Source organism: Giraffa tippelskirchi, chromosome 8 (assembly GCF_054371585.1).
Source record: "Giraffa tippelskirchi isolate mGirTip1 chromosome 8, T2T-mGirTip1v1.2.pri, whole genome shotgun sequence".
NCBI lineage: Eukaryota > Metazoa > Chordata > Mammalia > Artiodactyla > Giraffidae > Giraffa > Giraffa tippelskirchi.
The window spans coordinates 147,917,993-147,928,607 of NC_137282.1; the positions used below are offsets into that span (position 1 = coordinate 147,917,993).

Genomic DNA, 10,615 nt, shown 5'->3' on the forward strand with positions numbered 1-10,615 from the left:
TACCATTCATCACAATCCAGGAGGGCTCTTCCTCTAAAGCAAGTAAAAGAAATATTCACGGTATTATATTTTATGTACAAAGTGTGTTATTTACCTCCAAATTATTGCTGATTACTTAGATTAACTTGTACTTAGATAACTTAAATTCAGTTACTGACAGAATACTTTTCTGTCAGCAAAAATTTCCCAATAAAATGAAGAAAGCTAGGTTTTCATTGGGAGCTTTTGGAAATAACAGTGAGGCATTCAGGGAAAAAGTAATATATTTAGGGAGGCTTGACACATGACACGGACCACAGCCTTGTTTATCTCAATGAAACTAAGCCACGCCGTGTGGGGCCACCCCAGACGGATGGGTCATGGTGGAGAGGTCTGACAGAATGTGGTCCACTGGAGAAGGGCATGGCAAACCACTTCAGTATTCTTGCCTTGAGAACCCCATGAACAGTATGAAAAGGCAAAAAGATAGGACACTGAAAGATGAACTCCCCAGGTCAGTAGGTGCCCAATATGCTGCTAGAGATCAGTGGAGAAATAACTCCAGAAAGAATGATGGGATGGAGCCAAAGCAAAAACAATACCAAGCTGTGGATGTGACTGGTGACAGAAGCAAAGTGCGATGCTGTAAAGAGCAATATTGTATAGGAACCTGGAATGTTCGGTTCGTGAATCAAGGCAAACTGGAAGTGGTCAAACAGGAGATGGCAAGAGTGAACGTCGACATTCTAGGAATCAGCGAACTAAGATGGACTGGAATGGGTGAATTTAACTCAGATGACCATTATATCTACTACCGTGGACAGGAATCCCTTAGAAGAAATGGAGTAGCCATCATGGTCAAAAAAAGAGTTCAAAATGCAGTACTTGGATGCAATCTCAAAAACAACAGAATGATCTCTGTTCATTTCCAAGGCAAACCATTCAATATCACAGTAATCCAAGTCTATGCCCTGACGAGTAACGCTGAAGAAGCTGAACTTGAACGGTTCTATGAAGACCTACACCTTTCAGAACTAAAAAGATGTCATTTTCATTATAGGGGACTGGAATGCAAAAGTAGGAAGTCAGGAAACACCTAGCGTAACAGGCAGATTTGGCCTTGGAGTACAGAATGAAGCAGGGCAAAGGCTAATAGAGTTTTGCCAAGAGAACTCACTGGTCATAGCAAACACCTTCTTCCAACAACACATGTGAAGACTCTACACATGGACATCACCAGATGGTCAACACCGAAATCAGATTGATTATATTGTTTGCAGCCAAAGATGGAGAAGCTCTTTACAGTCAGCAAACACAAGACCAGGAGCAGACTGAGGCACAGATCATGAACTCCTTATTGCCAAATTCAGACTTAAATTGAAGAAAGTAGGGAAAACCACTAGACCATTCAGGTATCACCTAAATCAAATCCCTTATGATTATACAGTGGAAGTGATAAATAGATTTAAGGGACTACATCTGATAGAGTGCCTGATGAACTATGGACAGAGGTTCATGACATTGTATAGGAGACAGGGATCAAGACCATCCCCGTGGAAAAGAAATGCAAAAAAGCAAAATGGCTGTCTGAGGAGGCCTTACAAATAGCTGGGAAAAGAAGAGAAGCAAAAAGCAAAGGAGAAAAGGAAAGATATTCCCATCTGAATGTAGGGTTTCAAAGAATAGCAAGGAGAGATAAGAAAGCCTTCCTCAGCAATCAATGCAAAGAAATAGAGGAAAACAACAGAATGGGAAAGACTAGAGATCTCTTAAAGAAAATTAGAGATACCAAGGGAATATTTCATGCAAAGATGGGCTTGATAAAGGATAGAAATGGTATGGACCTAACAGAAGCAGAAGAGATTAACAAGAGGTGGCAAGAATACACAGAAGAACTGTACAAAAAAGATCTTCACCACCCAGATAATCTCGATGGTGTGATCACTCACCTAGAGCCAGACATCCCGGAATGTGAAGTCTAGTAGGCCTTAGAAAGCATCACTACAAACAAAGCTAGTGGAGGTGATGGAATTCCAGTTGAGCTATTTCAAATCCTCAAAGATGATACTGTGAAAGTGGTGCACTCGATATGCCAGCAAATCTGGAAAACTCAGCAGTGGCCACAGGACTGGAAAAGATCAGTTTTCATTCCAATCCCAAAGAAAGGCAATGCCAAAGAATGCTCAAACTACCGCAAATTGCACTCATATCACATGCTAGTAAAGTAATGCTCAAAATTCCTCAAGCCAGGCTTTAGCAATACGTGAACCATGAACTTCCAGATGTTCAAGCTGGTTTTAGAAAAGGCAGAGGAACCAGACATCAAATTGCCAACATCTGCTGGATCATCGAAAAAGCAAGAGAGTTCCAGAAAAACATCTATTTCTGCTTTATTGACTATGCCAAAGCCTTTGACTGTGTGGAGCACTATAAACTGTAGAAGATTCTGAAAGAGATGGGAATACCACAACACCTGACCTGTCTCTTGAGAAACCTGTTATGCAGATCAGGAAGCAACAGTTAGAACTGGACATGGAACAACAGACTGGTTCCAAATAGGAAAAGGAGTACGTCAGGGCTGTATATTGTCACCCTGCTTATTTAACTTATATGCAGAGTACATCATGAGAAACGCTGGGCTGGAAGAAACACAAGCTGGAATCCAGATTGCCGGGAGAAATATCAATAACCTCAGATATGCAGATGACACCACTCTTATGGCAGAAAGTGAAGAGGAACTAAAGAACCTCTTGATGAAAGTGAAAGAGGAGAGTTAAAAAGCTGGCTTAAAGCTCAACATTCAGAAAATTAAGATCATGGTATCCGGTCCCATCACTTCATTGCAAATAGAAGAAGAAACAGTGAAAGCAGTGTCAGACTTTGTTTTGGGGGGCTCCAAAATCACTACAGATGGTGATTGCAGCCATGAATTTAAAAGACGCTTACTCCTTGGAAGGAAAGTTATGACCAACTTAGACATCATATTAAACAGCAGAGTCATTACTTTGTCAACAAAGGTCCATCTAGTCAAGGCTATGGTTTTTCCAGTAGTCATGTATGGATGTGAGAGTTGGATTATACAGAAAGCTGAGCACTGAAAATTGATGCTTTTGAAAATGTTGTGTAGGGGAAGACTCTTGAGAATCCCTTGTACTACAAGGAGATCCAACCAGTCCATCCTAATGGAAATCAGTCCTAGGTATTCATTGGAAGGACTGATGTTGAAGCTGAAACTCCAGTATTTTGGCCACCTGATGCGAAGAGCTGACTCATTTGAAAAGACCCTGAAATGGGAAAGATTGAAGGCAGGAGGAGAAGGGGATGACAAAGGATCAGATGGTTGGATGGCATCACTGACTCAATGAACATGAGTCTGGGTAAACTCTGGGAGTTGGTGATGGACAGGGAGTTCTGGCGTGCTGCAGTTCATGGAGTCGCTAAGAGTCGGACATGACTGAGCAACTGTATTGAGCTGAACTGTTATAGCGTCATCGTTACCATCTTTCTAAATTCCATCTATATGCCTTAATATACTTTATTAGTGTTTTTCTTTTTTACTTACTTCACTCTGTGTAATAAGCTCCAATTTCATCCACCTAATTAGAACTGATTCAAATGCATTTTTTTAAATAGGTGAGTAATATTCCATTGTGTATATATATCATAGCTTTCTTATCCATTTATCTGCCAATCGACATCTAGGTTGCTTCCAAGTCCTAGGTATTGTAAACAGTGCTGGGACGAACACTAGGGTACAGGTGTCTCTTTCAATTCTTGTTTCCTCAGTGTATACTCCCACCAGTGGGATTGCTGGGTCATATGGCAGTTCTATTTCCAGATTTTTAAGGAATCTCCACACTGTTCTCCATAGTGGCTGTACCAGGTTGCATTCCCACCAACAGTGTAAGAGGGTTCCCTTTTCTCTGCACCTTTTCCAACATTTATTTTTTGTAGTCTTTTTGATAGCAGCCATTCTGACTAGTGTGAGATGGTTCCTCGTTGTTTTGATTTGTATTTCTTTGGTAATGAGTGATGTTGAACATGTTTTCATGTGTTTGTTAGCCATCTGTATGTCTTCTTTGTAGAAATGTCTGTTTAGTTCTTTGGCCCATTTTTTGATGGGTTATTTATTTTTCTGGTATTGAGCTGCATGAGCTGCTTGTACATTTTTGAGATTAATTCTTTGTCAGTTGCTTCATTTGCTATAATTTTCTCCCATTCTGAAGGCTGTCTTTTCACCTTGCTTAAAGTTTCCTTCATTGTTCAAAAGCTTTTAAGTTTAATTAGGTCCTGTTTGTTTATTTTTGCTTTTATTTCAATTACTCTGGGAGGTGGTCATAGAAGATCCTGCTGTGATTTATGTCAGAGAGTGTTTTGTCTATGTTTTCCTCTAGGAGTTTTATAGTTTCTGGTCTTATAGTTAGATCTTTAACCCATTTTGAGTTTATTTTTGTGTATGGTGTTAGAAAGTGTTCTAGTTTCATTCTTTTACAAGTGGTTGACCAGTTTTCCCAGCACCACTTGTTAAAGAGATTGTCTTTTCTCCATTGTATATTCTTGCCTCCTTTGTCAAAAATAAAGTGTCTATAGATGTGTGGATTTATCTCTGGGCTTTCTATTAAGAGGGCTTAATTTTATATCACTAGATTTTTTTCAAAATGATAAAGCTGCAAATACTTTTTTTCAAGCAGATATTGAGGGTCAGGTTGAGTAGAAGAAGGAAATACTTTGATATTTTAGTCATGGGTCTTCACTGAGTCCAAAGGTGCCCTAGTTTTTTGAAAAGTAAGGAGTGGTCAATTAAGATTTTTAATAATCATTTTAACAATGGGCTATAAACTAGTCCATTACCTATGGTTGCATAGATTCTTTACAATGATTTAATAATAAAATTATTAGACCATGTCTTAGATTCCTAGGAGCTTCCCAGGTAGCTCAGCTGGTAAAGAATCCGTCTGCAATGCAAGAGACCTGGTTCGATTTCTGGGTCAGGAAGATACCCTGGAGAAGGGATAGGCTACCCATTCCAGTGCTGTTAGGCTTCCTTGGGGATTCACACAATAAAAAAATCCACCTGCAATGAGGGAGTACTGAGTTCAATCCCTGGGTTGGGAAGATCCCCTGCAGAGGAAATGGCAACCCACTCCAGTATTCTTGCCTGGGAAATCCCATGGACAGAGGGACCTGGCAGGCCACAGTCCGTGGGGTCGCAAAGAGTCAGACACGACTGAGCGACTAAGCAAACACATTAGATTCCTATTGCCTCTGTACCAAATCAGCACAAATTCAGTGGAGTAAAACTAGAAATATTTATTAATTTACAGTTCTGGGTGTCAGAAGTTCACATGGGTCTCATTGGTTTACAGGCAAGGCTTTTACAGGGCTGCATTCCTTCTGGAGGTTGTAGGGGAGAATTCCTTGCCTTTTTCCAGCTTCTAGAAGCTCCTCTCCTTCCTTGGCTCCATCTTAAAAACCAGTTTTTGTATCAGACCCTTTTCTTCTGTTGTCACAACTCCTTCCCTACCTTTGACTCTTATGCCACCCTTTTTTATTTATAGGGCCTGAGTTTGCAATCATATTGGTGCTGTGCAGTAAATTTGGGTTAATTTTTAAAGAATTTTAATTTTGTCACAATCTGCAAGGTCCCTTTTGCCATAGATGATAGCATAGTCACAGATTCTAGGAATTTGGTCAAGGACATTTTTGGGGAGACATTTTTCTCCTATGTCAAATGTTTTCTCATTATGAACAAACAACATACATCTACTGAGTTTCTGTCAAATGGATTTTTCTTTGTCCCAAGTATTTAGAACATTTTTGACTGACTGCTATTTTCAGCCAACTTGAAGAAATAAAAGAAACATTAGAGATACAATAAAACATAAATAGGTCATTTGAACATAAAATTGTCCCAATGAGAATATGGATAAAAATACTTTATTGGTAATAAGCTTAAAAACATTCCAGTAACCTTTGATGAATCGCTTTATTCTGGAAATTTTGATCTTTGATGGTGTCCCCTTCTCATTCCAGGGAAGTGAAAGAAAGGAATGTTTGCACATTTGCCATTGCCTGTTGGTTTCAAAATTGTCTTTGGAACAATAGCCAGTTAAGAGAGATGAGGGTTGTCATGGCCTTTCCTATTGGCCTTTAATGGTCACAATGGGGTGTTTTTCTCTAACTGTCCTAAAGGGTAAATCAGAGTTTATCAGTCTCATTAATCCTGGCTTCCACCGGGGCTTGGGTGAAAAGGTGTAGAATGTGATCAGTATGCAGCTCTCATGACCTTTCTATTGAGCGAGGATCTTAGCAAGGGACAGACCTCATGTAAGTCTCAGGCTCCATGGGAGGTGGTTTGTTCATTCCTACATGAAGATGAAAGGAACCATATCGAAGTCAGTTCAGCAGAGATAGTGAAAAGGTCATTGAGACTGTATTCTCATGTCATGTATTCACAATACAGACTGAGTGGGTCTAGCTTTAATTTTTTTCTCAATCTATTTCATGTCAGTGAATTTTTATTAACAATTATAGTGGATATCTCTACTACTTTCCTATAAAATAGTCTTGACAATTAGTCAAAGAGAAAATATTGGCATTGGATGACTACTAAATGTCTTTAATGCACTAGAGGTACGTTTGTTTTTACACTTGGCATCTTTATTGAGATATAGAGTAAAAAAAAGGACTGAGGAAATTCCAGGTCTTGTTTGTGTATATTTGAGCATGAAAAAGTGAAAGTAAAGTCACTCAGTCATATCCAACTCTTCGCGACCCCATGGACTGCAGCCTACCAGGCTCCTCCGTCCATGGGATTTTCCAGATGAGAGTACTCGAGTGGGGTGCCATTTCTTTCTCCAGGGGATCTTCCCGAGCCAGGCATCGAACCTGGGTCTCCCGCATTGCAGGCAGATTCTTTACCCTCTGAACCACCAGGGAAGCCCTTGAGCATGAAATGTGTGGAATATAATCAAGGTGTTTTTTTGTATCTTTACTTCCATCTGTGCATGACACTATCAGAGCTTAAAAAAGTGAATTCTTAGTTCTGGAGAATCAAGAATTATCCAGTAGACTCCAAGACCATCAAGAACTTTTGATAGGTCCTTTAGACACCACCTTCAGAGGCAGGAGATGAAATTGATGCACAGCACAGCATTCTATGTGCATGATATGGGCATATGTACAATGCATGTGATAGATGGAATGGGTTAGGTGGGGGCAGCTGTGCTGGGGAGGAGGTAGACAGTTTGCTCTATGGTTGTTGTTGTTCAGTAGCCTGGTCGTGTCCGACTCTTTGTGACTCTGTGGACTGCAGCATGTGATGCCTCTGCTACCCAGCTCTACTGGCTCGCAAGACCTGATCTATATCATGTAAGTACCTTGTTCTCCATGGACGCATAGAGAGCTTATCCTGGTAAGCTTAACTCCTTCCCAGGATAAGCTGCCTCACAAAAATCTTACTGCACAGTTCCCACCTTCTTAGTCATCCCCAACTGGACGCAAGTACAGTCAATCCAAAGGCTGATGAGGAAACTGTGATGTGGTCTGACTCACAAACGATGAGCTCAGTTAGTGAGATTCTCTTGAACTAAGAAATTCTGGGGGAATGAGTCATTTAGCAGCAAGTACCAAAGTTAAATGAAATCAGCTGGAAAGGTATGATGGACTTTGCCAAAGTTATGAGGTAATAGAAACTTTGAGTAAGCAGAACAATTAGGTAGAGAAAAATAAAAATAAAGGGTAATAAAATGATTTTTTTCATGGGACATTGAAAATAGACTTTTGGGGAGTATTTATGTCACATTGTTGGCACAGTATGGTGTACAGTAAAGATTCTTACCTTACTGCAGTTGATATTTTTACATGTATTGTGCATCCAGAAATATCTTTTTTTTTTTGAGTCTTCTTTAGAAAGTGGACTGTCAATAGATCCTGTTCTCTTTCAGTAGAAATTGTTTTCTTCCCCTTGTAAGTGGAGACTACCTAATACAATAAAGATGAGCTCAGAATTGTTCAGAATTCACTTTTATTGTCCTAGGCAGTAGTTTCTGGTAGCTATTATTTCATAGCTTTTCCATGTAAACAGTTAGCAGTTCACCTGAAATTCAGCTGGTGACACCTTGGGCATTTCTTTGAAAGGTACTGGCATGTGACAGTATTTAAAGAAGCATTCTCTTCTGTCCACTACAATGAATGTGTCTGAACTTCAAAGAATGGAAGTCTAGCCAAATTAGAATAATTTTTAGTGGCAGAAATAATAAAGAAATATGTCTCTTCCCTGAGCTTGATCTTAGATATGGAATTGAAAGAGAAACGATTCTTGAGAGAAACTATTTTTGAAGAAATTGGAAAAATATTTGGCCTGATTTTAATCCTTGCCTCAAATCTAATTTCTCCACAGTAAATTAAAAAATTAAGCAGGAGTGTTCATCTCTATTGTCGAAACTAATGCAACCAATATCTTATTTTTTCTTACTATTTCAGATGAATTTTCTAAATAACATCACACTGTATTATTAGCTCAGTTGGTAAAGAATCTGCTTACAATACAGGAAACCTGGATTCGATCCCTGGATTGGGAAGATCCTCTGCAGGAGGGCATGGCAACCACTTCAGTATTCTTGCCTGGAGAATCCCCATGGATAGACGAGCCTGGCGGGGTCCATGGGGTCACAGAGAGTCGGATGTGGCTAAGCACAGCACACAGCACAGCGCACGCCACACTATATCATACGCTAAATTCTTTGTTCAACCTTACTTTTCTCCTTTTAGAAGATACACACGTGCCATTCTTTTAAGTTTTTTTTTTTTTTTTTTTTTTTTTTTACATCTGACAGTTAGCTGATTGTCTGTAACTTTTCTTCAGAGTTATCATACTAACCACATCTAACCATATAACTGGAATTTGTTTTTATTCTATGTTAGAATTTGTAACTAACAGCAACCAAGTTTAAACCCACTTAAGTTAGGAGTTGTAATAGGAATACATGATAATTTTAAATTTATGAAAAACTTTTAAATCAAATATTATCATTTTTTTCTAGTGCTAACCTATGAAATGAAGTGCCATTTACTATTCTTTCCATTTTGTGTATATTACAAAGAACAGTTTCTGTTGCAATTGACAGAAAGTGGGAAAAACATAAGGCACTTATTGGATGACTGAAAATATTGAGTGGCAGATCTGGGTTTAGGTAGTTCACATGGGGTTCTACATCCTTTACCCTGGAAGTTCTGGATCTGTCCAACAAATGTTGCCTTTCTATGCAGGTAAGATTGCCACAGGTGGCACTTGTGGTAAAGAACCTGCTTAACAAAGCAGGAGACTCAAGAGATTTGGGTTTGATCCATGGGTCAGGAAGATCCCCTGGAGGAGATCATGGCAACCCACTCCAGTATTCTTGCCTGGAGAATCCTACGAACAGAGGAGCCTGGCAGGCTACAGTCCATGGGGTCACAAAGTGTCATACATGACTGAAGCAACTTAGTACACATGCAAGATTGCCACATGGCAGCAATAAAAACTCCAGTAGTCAAAGAAGTCACATCTGCTCACCTGACCATCTGCTTGACCAGGGGATTATAAAGCTTTCCAGTTTCGAGAGTCTTTCAACATCTTAAAAGTGAACACTTTTTAATTATTTATTTGATTAGTTGATTAGCTGACCATCTGCTGAGAGTAAGACTAGGGAGGGAAAAAAGTAAACAAGAGTGGATTCTGGCAAAAGGAATGAGAAAGTCTTGGAGAAAGTGGACACATGTTTAATGAGAGCATTACTTACATTTTGTTTAGGTTTTGAGTCAGGCTGGCTCTGTAAAGGGATAGACTGTTTACATTTTTATTTGTATTCATCCTCTATGCTTTACAATGTATGTCTTATGCAAGTGTTGAAAGTGACAAGTGACATACTGCTTGTTATCACTGAGTAGTGATGCTTTGGTTCTGGTATTTGATACTGTCAAGAAGAAGCTCTTGAGTGCTTATTTCTATGATTTACTGCAGTAACTTAACTTTTTTAAAATTTATATCTGGTACTAATTTGATGAAATACAGTAGAATAAAGTTCAGACACTTTTGGACAAAACCTTAATCTATCTCTTTATCTCTTATCTCTTATCTCTTATTTTCCTATCATTTATTTACTCATCTTGTCCCATGTTCTTGGATGCATTTTTGACTCATATCTGCCTCATTCCTGCTGTATGGTCAAGGTCTATTTCTTTCCCTGTATCTCTCACAACCTTTGCTTCTTTTCCCTTGGCAGAGCCCTTTTGATTTTCCTTTAGTGTCATAATATTCCAAGCTTATTGAGCTGTTAGTTTTTGTCTACCAGCCCCATTACCCACAAGACCACAATCCAGGTTAATGTTTCTCTTTTATAATTCTGGACATACTGTACTCTTGCCCTTAAATTTCCTGATTTCCTGTTGCTTTGTAGAATAAGTATAAACTCTCCAAACTGACATAAATGATGGTCCCTAATACACAAGCAATCCTTACAAGATTTTCTCCATTCTAACATTGTAGTAGTATACACAGCATATCTTGGGAGCGTAGTAACAAGAGATATTACATGTCTGTTAAAAAAAATGAACACTTGTGTTTTGGTCAGACTTGATTATTCACTGATACCTT

General features: G+C 39.1%; 1 pseudogene across 1 annotated transcript in view; it reads right to left on the reverse strand.

Annotated features, from left to right (window-relative positions):
- LOC145519045 (regulator of nonsense transcripts 3B-like) overlaps positions 1-8,128 on the reverse strand; it is a 59,419-nt pseudogene extending 51,291 nt beyond the window's left edge. Inside the window, exons 1-2 of the transcript XR_014063493.1 lie at positions 8,078-8,128; positions 7,820-7,962 (exon numbers count right to left, since the gene is read on the reverse strand). The product of XR_014063493.1 is annotated as a regulator of nonsense transcripts 3B-like (transcript). The remainder of the gene's footprint in view (positions 1-7,819; positions 7,963-8,077) is intronic.
- Between the last annotated feature and the right edge of the window lie 2,487 nt (positions 8,129-10,615).